This window comes from Rhinolophus sinicus, linkage group LG03, assembly GCF_036562045.2.
Source record: "Rhinolophus sinicus isolate RSC01 linkage group LG03, ASM3656204v1, whole genome shotgun sequence".
NCBI classification, from domain to species: domain Eukaryota; kingdom Metazoa; phylum Chordata; class Mammalia; order Chiroptera; family Rhinolophidae; genus Rhinolophus; species Rhinolophus sinicus.
The window spans coordinates 24,938,045-24,950,013 of record NC_133753.1 but is presented as its reverse complement, the minus strand read 5'-3'; the positions used below and the strand labels follow the sequence as shown (position 1 = coordinate 24,950,013).

At 34.6% G+C, this 11,969-nt stretch overlaps 1 protein-coding gene across 17 annotated transcripts in view; it reads right to left on the bottom strand.

The window, feature by feature from the left end:
- Nucleotides 1-11,969, bottom strand: part of NUMB (NUMB endocytic adaptor protein) — a 134,262-nt gene that overhangs the window by 102,063 nt on the left and 20,230 nt on the right. The gene's annotated exons all lie outside the window — the stretch shown is intronic.

Genomic DNA, 11,969 nt, shown 5'->3' with positions numbered 1-11,969 from the left:
CAGGTGCCAGCCATGACCAAAAATGGGTGTAACATTACCAATTGTGCTTACTATAAGATTGTCCTTTCTATTTTTTCAGTGTTAAAATGAGATGATGTGATAGACAGTAGTAGTTGTTTTTTAAATACTCTAAAGACTCAAAATCAAAAGCTGTAGCCCTATATAAACAACCCAAAATTCTTTTTAGAAATCCGAGTGTCTATATGATTTACATGAGCTCTAAAATTCCTTCTACTTCTAACATTCTATGCATTCATTCACTAATCAGAATATATAGAAAAGGCTTATACGGTCATAATGAAAAATAAGTTAAAAACTGAAAGACATTAGAAACTTATTTTGTATGGGCATCTACTTTCAGATAACATTTTTAAAAAACCCAAAGAATAAGAACAGCTGAATTTTATTTCCAATCGATGCTCTAACAAAACAATTTCAGATGTAATTTGCAAAACGTATTTTTAGCCAACAATGTGTTTCACTTCATTTCTTCATTGGCCTGATTCTAGAACAGACTGTAATGCTTTTGATGTTTTACTGTCAGTTTTAACAGTTGTATTAAAAGACAAATAAATACATACAAAAAACAGAAATAATAGGTGTAGTAAATGCTTTTCAAATATACTAAAAATTGCACTGGGTATGTTATTAGTGAAAACACTTGATATGTCTTTGATCATAATAATAAGCCAACATAATTAAAGCAACGTTTAGGTTTTGTCAATGATTACATTTCATATATTTCTGCCTCCATTACAGCACAAGACATTAAAAGTCTCCTTACTATATTGCAACTATTTGCAAGGAAACCAGTGTTCCAATGATACTAACCAAGGGATCATAATAAATTATGGGTGTTAGCAGTAATTTCCCAATGTATCTGGATTGGTGAAGGCTAGGCGCTATATTAAAAAATTAAATACGAATATAGAGTATTTCTAAAATAGTACCAGAAAGGGGAAAAAAAAATCTAAATTTCTGAAAACACAACTGGAAACATTAGCATTGTGAATTCACAGAACTAAATAAAAGACTGCTGGTTCAAAGATTTGGCTTGCCAAATTTTTCCCTATGGATAAACGTTCAATACCCACTGGACATTTTATACCACCTCCAAGATTAAAAGTCTTCTACTAATTCTATGAATATAAATGAACTTCCAGGTTGTTTAAGCTCCAAGTAGCTGCTGCTAGAGGAACAGATCAGAGAAGGACAACTTAAGCACAACATTTATCCTTTATTCAGACCCAGAAAACAAAGAAATTTTGACATACTTTCCGCATGGACTATGCCTATGGAAAAAATTATATTATCTATTAAAAAAAAACACAACAGCACTTATTTTTTACCTTTTAAACTAGAATCACTATGCCAGTTAAAGTAAAAAGAGAAGAAAATCTTCTCAGTTACAAACTAAGTCCTCCTAGTCAACACTTAACTCTTATAAAATTCTGTTCGTCTGACTAGATACTTACTTTCATCATACCTGAATGTCCTCAAATCTTTTACCTCCTACCGTGTTTCCCCGAAAGTAAGACCTAGCCGGACCATCAGCTCTAATGCGTCTTTGGGAGCAAAAATTAATATAAGACCTGGTATATTATATTATATTATATTATATTATATTATATTATATTATATTATATTATACCCTGGTCTATATTATATTAAAATAAGACCAGGTCTTATATTAATTTTTGCTCCAAAAGACGCATTAGAGCTGATGGTCCGGCTAGATCTTATTTTCAGGGAAACACGGTAGTATCTTGTCAAAGGTTTCAGACCTTGCACAATCCAAGTTCAATTCCGGATGCCATTCAAAAAGGTGTTGATTATCTCCTTAACTCCCCTCTTAACATATGAACATTAACAGCTCTTATGAATGAACTTCATTTCACCAAGGCCAAGGGTGATGTGCTGCTTACAAATCCAAGCCTGTGCTGCATGGCTCCAAACTACTCTTCTCAAAATGGCAGCAGGCTCTTCTGCTTCTCTTAATTATATACTAATTCCTTGCTACTCAAAGTGTGGTTCAGACTCGTAGCTTAGGCATCGCCTGGAAGCTTGTAAGAAATGCAGAATCTCAGGCCTTACCGTAGACGTACAGAATCAGAAATCTGCAGTTTAACAAGATCCTCAGGTGATTAGTACACAGAAAACTGTGAGAGTCACTCACTGTCCTAGTTCACTCATTCAGGGTCCCTTCCTCCTGCTTTACAGTTCTTTTCCTATTTGGCATTTAAGAAACCAGATCCTTTTTCTTTTGAGCATAGTAAGACACACCAAAATGCAATGAGGACTCTTTGAATATGATTATAGTTTCTTCAGAACCATTTTTTCACAAAAGATTGTAAGCTCCTTGAAGCCTGGGGCTTCATTGTATCCTCAAGACCAAAAGAGCGCCAGCAAATATTTGTAGAGGGAATAGATACCAGATAATCCCTGAACTCCTCCAACTCTTAAATCTCTGGCTCTTCAATTTGCTGTGTAAACAAATTCTATCTAAAGAAAGGGAGGCTAAAATATGAAGTCATCTAAATTGCAAAATGAAAAATATGCCACTTTAAATGACTTGGTCCAGGTCACAAGACAGGTTCATTATTAAGGTCACAAGGCTCAACAACATTTTTATCATATCATTATATCATCATTAATATTACATTTTAGGTCAAATGACAACACTTCTACATATGCACTATCATCCAAGCAGGTAATAAATTCAACTGTCCAGAAGAGTTGTACACTCAAAGCTTAAGGAAGCCTAGAATGTACAAACTGCTGGAAAGAATCTGCACATAAAAATTAATTACATGATATGATTAATTTCTCCAAAACCAGAAGAAATAAGTCCTTTCAATCCTCATCTAGCTCAAGGTGAAAGACAGAAAAGGAACAAAAGGAAAAGAAAAGTATAGAAAAGAGAAAAAAGATTAGGGATCAGAAACAACATCAGGAGAAAGAGGAACAGATATTCAAAGTCATCAATGGTCTTAAACAGTGTGATTTAGGGATTAGAAACTAAGGCAAAAGCAGCTACAAAGGCAAAGCACAGAATGCAAACTGAAGCAGCATCCACTTCAGTAATCTCTAATGATACACAATACGAGGAATTTTTAGAGCAAGGCAATCCTAGAATATTTCATGGGGTTAGCGTACCATTTCTCTTATCTACTGTATCCAACATATCGAAATTAATAAGGAACAAAGAAATACATCCCTAGCCCTTAGAGGTCAATAAAAAGCAAATTAGGTTCTATATGTACTTTATTTTCTACAGCAAGTATTGGTCTAGAAATATTTCCATCAATCTCTATGAGATTTTCATTTTAAAAAAAGGTTAAAATAAAGTTTTGATTCCTCACCTACCCTCTACACTTCATTTTTCCTAACTACTTAAAATATTAGATTTAGTCCAAAATATAGATGCAGTCCGTTCATACAAATTACTACTTCAAAAAACATTTTCTAGAAATAGCTCAATTATATGCAAAACTGCCAGCAATGGACCAAACTAGAGATCTTAAAGGACTAATAAAACTGACTAAAAATATAAACCCTCTATACTGCAAAAGACATTATTAAAAAAAGTTAAGACACAAATGATAAACTGGAAAAATATCTACAATATAAAACAAAGATTTAATATCCTAATGTATAAGGAATCTTACAAATTAATAAGAAAAAGATGGGCAGAAATATATAAATACACAAAACTGACAAAAGAAGAAGTAAAATCATAAGCACAAGATGTTCAACTTCACTAGTAGTAATCAAAGAAATACAAACTATTATTTCAGGTTGACAAATACTAAAAAGATCAATAATATTCAGTGTTTTATAAGGTATGGGAAACCTAGCACTCCCATTTACTATTATTGGGACTGTGTCTAACAATAGTTTATCAGTATAAAAGCTTTTAGGAAAACAATCACATTTCAAAATACAGACATCATTTGACACAACAGTCCTACTTCTAAAAAATGTATGGATGTGTGCAAATATGTATGTACAGAAGAGCCATTATATATGCCTAGCACATAGTAGGTTTTCAGTAAACATCTGATAAATCAATCAATCATAGTACTGTTTATAATAGCAAAAACTGTTAAATACAGAATGTCTACAAATAAACCATGACATACCTGTACATTGAAATCCTACACAGCCATTAAAAATGATAATGCCGATCTATAACTATTGATTTAAAACACATCTAAAATAAATTATGGGTGTTAAAAAAAACCTTGTAAAACATATGGCGGTTCCTCAGAAAAACTAAACATAGAACTACCATATGATTCAGTGATTCCATTTCTGGGTATATACTCAAAAGAGTTGAAAGCAGGGACTCACACAGATAGTTGTACGCCAATGTTCACAGCAGCATTATTCACAATAGCCAAAATGGAAACACCCAAGTGTCCTTAAAAAGCAACGCTCTGACACATGCTATAACATGAATGAACCTTGATGACATAATGTTAAGTAAAATAAAGCCAGACACAAAGGGACAAATGTTGTCTGATACCATGTATATGATATGCAGAGTAGTCACATTCAGAGACAGACAGTAGAATGGTGGTTGCCATGGGCTGGGCTGGGGGAAGAAAGAATGAGGGGTTACTGTTTAATGGGTAAGAATTTCAGTTTGGAAAGAAAGGTTCTGGAGATGGATGGTGGTGATGTTTGCTCAACAATGTGAATGTACTGAATGTCACTGAACTGTACACTTAAAAATGGTTAAAATGGTAAATTGTATGTTACGTATATTTCACCACAATAAAAAGATACAAGCAATAAAAAATGCAAGCCATAACACAACTTCTAGACTGGAATGAACACTGTTTGTTTATTTTTGAGTCCAATGTTCATAAAAAAATGAAATTAAAAAACAAAACACTACCTTGGTTATTCCAGATCCTAGTCCTATTATTCAGCACCCCCAACACAAGTCATTAAGAATAGTACCAAGTGCAAATATTCTCCGTCTGAGGTTCAGAGCATAACGCTATAAGTTCATTTGCATACATATTCTAATAATTACACACTGAATCAGAGTTAACACATGTAGCTTCTTTGCCTAACTTAACAATTACTCAGGGTTAACGTCAAATAAAGTCCCATGTAAATTAATTCGTTTCTTCAGCAAAAAATTCAACTTACCTAGTAGAATGTAGAAGAATGAAGAACTTAAAGGAAGTATCTGAATATGCACATTAGAGAGTCTTCAGAAAACTGAAGAATAAACTATTGAGATCTAATCCTTTGAGAACATACAGTTTACAATCAAAATAAGTAAAGGGGGAACCAAGTGTGGCATCAAAGTAAATATCAAGAATAGATAGTCCCTACCAATCTCATCCTGCCACATGTACCCTCAGAATGGTGAGACTCTGGCATATCTCAAAATGTTTAGTTAGAACATAGCTAAGGAATTCATTCCATCAAGGAGCGGCAATGTATAAGGACTGAATCCAAATTTAGTCCTAAATGAAACTGTACTGAGCTCACAAAGCAGATGTTTCCAGGTGTGAGAGCAGTGCGCCTGCTTAGTCAGGTGCACTCTCACCACATGGGATGCTACCCTCTGACACTATAAGCAGAGGAAAGCCAGGTCAACACACCTGCTCTCCAAAGGAAACCAAAACAACTATCTTGAACTGTGAAAATCAACTGTGAAATCATTTAGGTCGCAATCAGTACTTAAAAAAAGAGAGAAATAGAATGGAAAAGATGAGTGCATCACATGTAGTAAGGATGAATACTGATTTTCATTTCTCTTTCAACTGTGTGTGTTTATGTGTGGGGGTCACCATCAAAAATGTTTAAAATTCATTGTTGTAGAGAAATGCTTATACATGTGCACCTGAAGACATAAGCAAGAATATGTTTATAATACCAGCAAAATAGAAATGTCCATCTTTAGGAAAACAGATAAACTGTAGTAGAGTCACACCACTAATAAATTTATCTGAGAAAATGAACCACAGTTACATCAATATGGATGAATCATAAAAACAATGTTGATTAGCCAAAGCAAATAAGAATATATACATGGGGTTCCATTTTTATGGTTAAAAAAATAAGCAAAACTAAACAATATAGTTTTGAAATGCATACACATGTGGTAAACATAAAAGAAAAGGAAGGGAATGATAAACAAAACCAAAACAAAATTCTGAATAGTTTGATCCCTGGTGGAGAGACAGGTTAACGGAAATCAAGGAGAAATACACCATAACATTGGCAATGTTCTATTTCTTAAGCTGGGTGGTAGGTTCACAGGTATTGGTTTTATTATATGTTTCACTACTTACATATACAGTACCACATTCTTGTCTGTGTATCAAATACTTGATCATTGGAAGGGAACACAGAAAGGGAAGAAAGAGGGAAAGGAGAGGGAAGGGAAAGAAAAGGAAGAAGGAGGAGGATAGACAGCTGTAATGTAGGTCGACATGGACCTTCCATTTCTTCCTGGAAAGACGACAGACACTTCCATTAAATATAGGCTCCATCTTGAAACCCCCCTAAAACAGAAGTTTTTTGTTTTAAGAACATAAACCTGAAATGAAATGCAAGTAGGTAACTTACCTATCTTCGGTTTAAAAAAAAATTAAAATATACTTAATGTAATATAAAGAGAAATAAATTTTTATTAAAATATTTTAATATGTAAATGCTCAAGTATAACCATCCTAGAATTCGCATTATTAAGGACATAGACACTTGTGCCTATACAAGAAATGCTATGAACATGACAGCCACAAATGTAGACTGACACAAGGAGTTGCACTGGAAAATCAGATACCGTAAGGGGCAATGCCACTGGTAATAGGATTTTCCAAAACAGTTAACAACTCCTGTTAAAATTCAGAACAAAAAAAGTACCAATTTGCCCTTCGTCTTCTACTCAGTAGGCTGCATTCCTGGAAAATTCAGAGTCTACTAAAACCATGCAAAAAATGCTTTGTGTTTAAATGTAAAACAGAATTAGGATCAGATAAGTACAAACAGGTTTTTCACCTACAAGGTCTGGGGGAATGTTCAAAAACCATGCAGAACTGTCTCATACCTTGTGGGATGTATGGCATTCCTGGCTCCTGCTCATTGAATGCCAATGCTGCACTCACCCTGATTTAATCATTGTGGAAACAAAAGTACATTCTCAAAAGATCCAAACACCTTATGGGAGAGGTACTGCCCCCACTAATCAGTGACTTCAAGGGATCACACTGGCTAGATCCCAGTGTGGCTTTATTTTCATTATACACGAAGCTGAATGTAATGATAAAGCCTAAACAATTTCTAACTTCGGCAAAGAAGGGATCTTCATACAGTGAAGAAGTGTATTATTAAGGAAAATATAAAGGCAGATAAAACCTAAGGATATTCACCCGAAATGAAAATGATACATTGAACCAAAGGCTGGCAGTCTTTTATCCCAAAAGATGGCAATCTTTGAGGACAGTGCTATTTTAAACACAAGTGTCTCAACTGAAAAAAACTGTAACACTCAAAGAGTATATTATAGTTTACAAAGCATTTTTATTTAATTTCAATTGGTTAACTGTAAACTTTCATTGCTATGCTTTAAAATATCATTATTCTTTTCATGTAAGGAAAACAATCTCAAAAAGGTCAAAGGCACAGAGCTAGTAAACTGACACAGACAGGACTTCAAAATCCCGTGTTATTTCCATTGAACTAGACTGCTTCACAAAGATCTAACATGGCAAACAGATAAAAGGAAGCTCATCAGTCAATACAATAGAAGTGTTAACGGCAAAAGATCAATATAAAGCCTCTTAATCTATTTTGATATGACAGACAGTTATACTACATATATCAGTTACTTCTCAATATGATAAATTTTTAAATGTTAACACTTTTTTGTGACTATTTTAATTTTATTATTTTCAGGTGTACAAAACAATGATTAGAATTTACATCCCACACAAAGTGACAACTCCACCAAGTCTACTACCCCTCTGACATTGTACAGAGCTATTGTATTACTGACTAAATTGTCTATGCTATACTTTACATCCTGTGAAATATTTAATTATAGTTGACATTCAATATTATTTTATATTAGTTTCAGGTGTATAGCAGTGGTTAGGCATTTATATACTCTATGAAGTGATTCCCCCCCTTCAGTCCAGTACCCATCTGACACCCTAGTCTTTACAACATTATTGATTATATTCCCCATCCCTGTGACTATTTTGTGACTACCAATTTGTGCTTTCTAATCTCTTCACCTCTTACCTATGCTTTAGCAACCCCTCCATCTAGCAACCATCAGTTTTTTCTCTGTATCTATGTTTTGCATGGAGTTTATTCTGTTCTTTAGATTCCACATATAAGTGAGGTCATGTGGTATTTGTCTTTCTCAGTCCGACATATTTCACTTAGTCTAATATCCTCTAAGTCCATCCATGTTGTTGCAAATGGTAAGATTTCGTTCTTTTTTATGGCATTTATACATACTCCATTGTATAAATGTACCACAATTTCTTTTTCCAATTGTCTATCGATGGGCATTTCGGTTATGTCCATATCTTGGCTATTGTGAATAGTGCTGCAGTAAACACAGAAGTGCATGTATTTTTTCGAATTAGTGTTTTGGATTTCTTTGGATAAATACCCAGAAGTGGAACTGCTAGGTCATAAGGTAGTGCTATTTTTAATTTTTTGAGGAACCTCCATACTGTTTTCCATAGTGGCTGCACCAATTTGCAATCCCACTAACAGCGCACGAGGGTTCCCTTTTCTCTTCATCCTCGCCAACACTTGTTTGTTGATTTACTGATGATGGCCATTCTGACAGGTGTGAGGTGGTATCTCATTGTGGTTTTGATTTGCATTTCTCTGATTAGTGACGCTGAGCATCTTTTCATATATCTATTGGCCATCAGTATGTCCTTTTTGGAGAAATGTCTATTCACGTCCTCTGCCTTAATGTTAACACTTTTGTGTCTCATATTGAAAAAAAGAAGAAAAAGATGAAAAAAGAAAAAAGTAAAATTTTAGCTGTTACTATGACATACAGTGGTTTTTTAGTGTTCTAATTACTTCCCCATATTGGAAAGTCTATAGGTCAGAAGCCTAATGAATCTTCTACTTAATCAAACATCCCAGAATTCCACCATAGAATTCCACCCAGAATTCTGTCAAGTAAAAAAATTAGTCTTTAAAACACACACACACACACACGCACACGCACACACACACACAAAAACAAACAAAAAAAACACCTTTAAGTTTGGGGAGAAATCTGTAACTATTAAGAGCTTTATAAAAGCTTGCTTAAGCAAAGTGCCTCTAATGTAGTCGCTAAATTGGTCCTCTCAGAAGCACTTATCTGAAAATGGCTACATGATGGGTTGGCATATTGAATTAGTTCTCATCCATGACTAGTAGATATACTTTAAAACTAAGTGGTACTGTGCTATGCCTTACTTGACAATATACTTGCATGGTTCCAAACACCTATATGCGCACAATGGTTTTCACTATAAGACAAAAATAAAAGCAAAGGCATATTCAGGGCTTGATGTAAGAGGAAAAAGGAAGTAATATGTTTTATTATTTCAGCTGAAGAAATAAGGAAGTAAGATCATTTATCAGCAAGCACAATCTTCTCAGACACATCTTTAAAGGGCAGAATAATATACTGAGGCTTCCCTAAAAAATAGTAGTAGATGATAATCTACAAGACTCATTCCTCCATTAATTCAAACCCAAAATCCAAGAATAGTAATTTAATTGACGTTTCTATTTTTAAAGAAAAAGTTTTAAATTTATGCTTCTGCATTCATGGATAAAGTTTAAATCACTAGAGTGAGGGCTTTAAAAATTATAATATGCAAGCATATTAGTGATAACCAAAACACATCAGCTGGCAGTCTGTCTTTAAACATTTCATCCCTCCTTTTTGTTCCTTTCCCAAAGAGGATCTTTACCTCAGTCATAAGTATGGTTGTCTAAGCCAAAATCTCTCTCAAACACCACCTTATTTCCTCCTTTATGTATTCTATCACGTTCCTTTTTCCTGACTTAAAATTCACTCTACTACAACTTCCACATCTCTATACATAATGCACTAACTTTTTTGATTAGTAGCTAATGGAAAGTACATGCAATAGAGCTTCAAAGAATATCAATTATCTGAATATTTCTAAAACATTACCACAAATACAAAGAATAAAGCATTTCAGCACTTCATTATATGAAAAAGAATTTTTGCAGATCCTGAAAAACCTCCAATTCAAGACTGCTAGGTCATAGATTAAAATTAGATTTAAATGTCACACCCAAAAGCCTCAAAACATGCCATACTCCCCAAAGACATTTGCTGAAATTTCAAATACTGATTGACAAGTGTTTTGGTGTGTATGTGTGTGTTGTCTAAACATAGAAACCAACAAAGAATTATAGGACTCACTTGAAAATATAATAGGTGTGTGCTCGCTCTCTCTGTCTCTCTCTCTATATATATATGTGTGTGTATACACACACACACACACACACACACACACATACATATATATGTATCACTTACTATATGATAGGTATTGTTCTAAGAATGTAAATACAAGTGTATATATAATCTCACTTCATCAGCACAAAGAAACACTAAGAGTAGGGACTAGAATTACAATTTTATGTAAATATGAGAAACTGGCTTTTATAGATTAAAAAGGCTTCTAGTCAAAATAGTATAGCAAGTTCACCCAAATAACAATTTATATATAAATTTATCCAATATATAAATAAACAATGCATAGCTAGCTTAAAAAATACTTTCTCTCAGTGATGGGGTACATTAATGCAAATGGTAGGCTGTGCTGACACCAGGGGCCTACTGGGTTCCTGGTCCAGAAACAGGCAGTGGCAGCTGGGAGTTTGGCTTCCCTGGGGAATGTGCGCCACATAAGACAGGACTTATCAGAGCTAGGCCAAAGCTAGGGCCAGGTAGGGCTCCCTTATAAAGAAAACAACTTGCCAACTCTGCCTGGGGCTATGACTTACAGGAAATCACTCCCAGGAAGGTTGCAGGACACAGACACAGCTTCAAAATCTAGAAAGAAACCAGGCCACCGGCTTGCTAGCTCTGTGACTGGTGTGCAAAATCTACAGTATCCCCAATTCTCTGAGAGGCAGGAAGTGTAAGCCTGGTTCTAGAATTGAGGTCCAGAGGCAAGCGTAAAAACTACGACTGTGTTTCCCCAAAAATAAGACCGGGTCTTATACTAATTTTTGCTCCAAAAGACGCATTAGCGCTTATGTTCAGGGGATGTCATCCTGAAAAATCATGCTAAGGCTTATTTTCTGATTAGGTCTTATTTTCGAGAAAACACTATACAAGGAGGGAGGTGAACACAGAGGGACAGTGAAAAGTTAACTGAATCTCAAGAATAGAAGACAACTAAAGTTGCTATTATATTCTGAATGACACTCCAGTTTCCGCGGCTTCCTCAAACTCCTGTGTATTTGTCAGAAAAATCCTCATTACTTAAGGTAACCAGAAAGAACCGAATACTTTTAAACCTTTTCTACCTTCCCAAAAATGAATAATCATGATAATCTGAAAGATGATTTAAATGCAATAAAGTCACAAAAGCTTATTTCTAACTGGTAGCCTCTGACAACTCCAAAACTAAGCACCTACTTTCTCACAGGCAAAGAAAGTGTCTTTACAACTAAACTTGTTGACGATGTCTAAGCAAACTTTAAGGGATGTAGAATCTCTCAAATTTAGCCTTCCTATTATCAACCAGACACAGGACTTTCCTACCACTAGGAAGGGAGTGGTTTCCAGCTTTAGGATGACACAATTGAAAGGTTCTGAAAAGGAATTAAAAATAGTCTCTAGAAAGAATAACTCAGGATAAAAAGTGTGTTTTAGTAAAACAAGCAGCAAATTAGTAATCCAGCACTTAAATTCTAGACCTCCCTCTGCC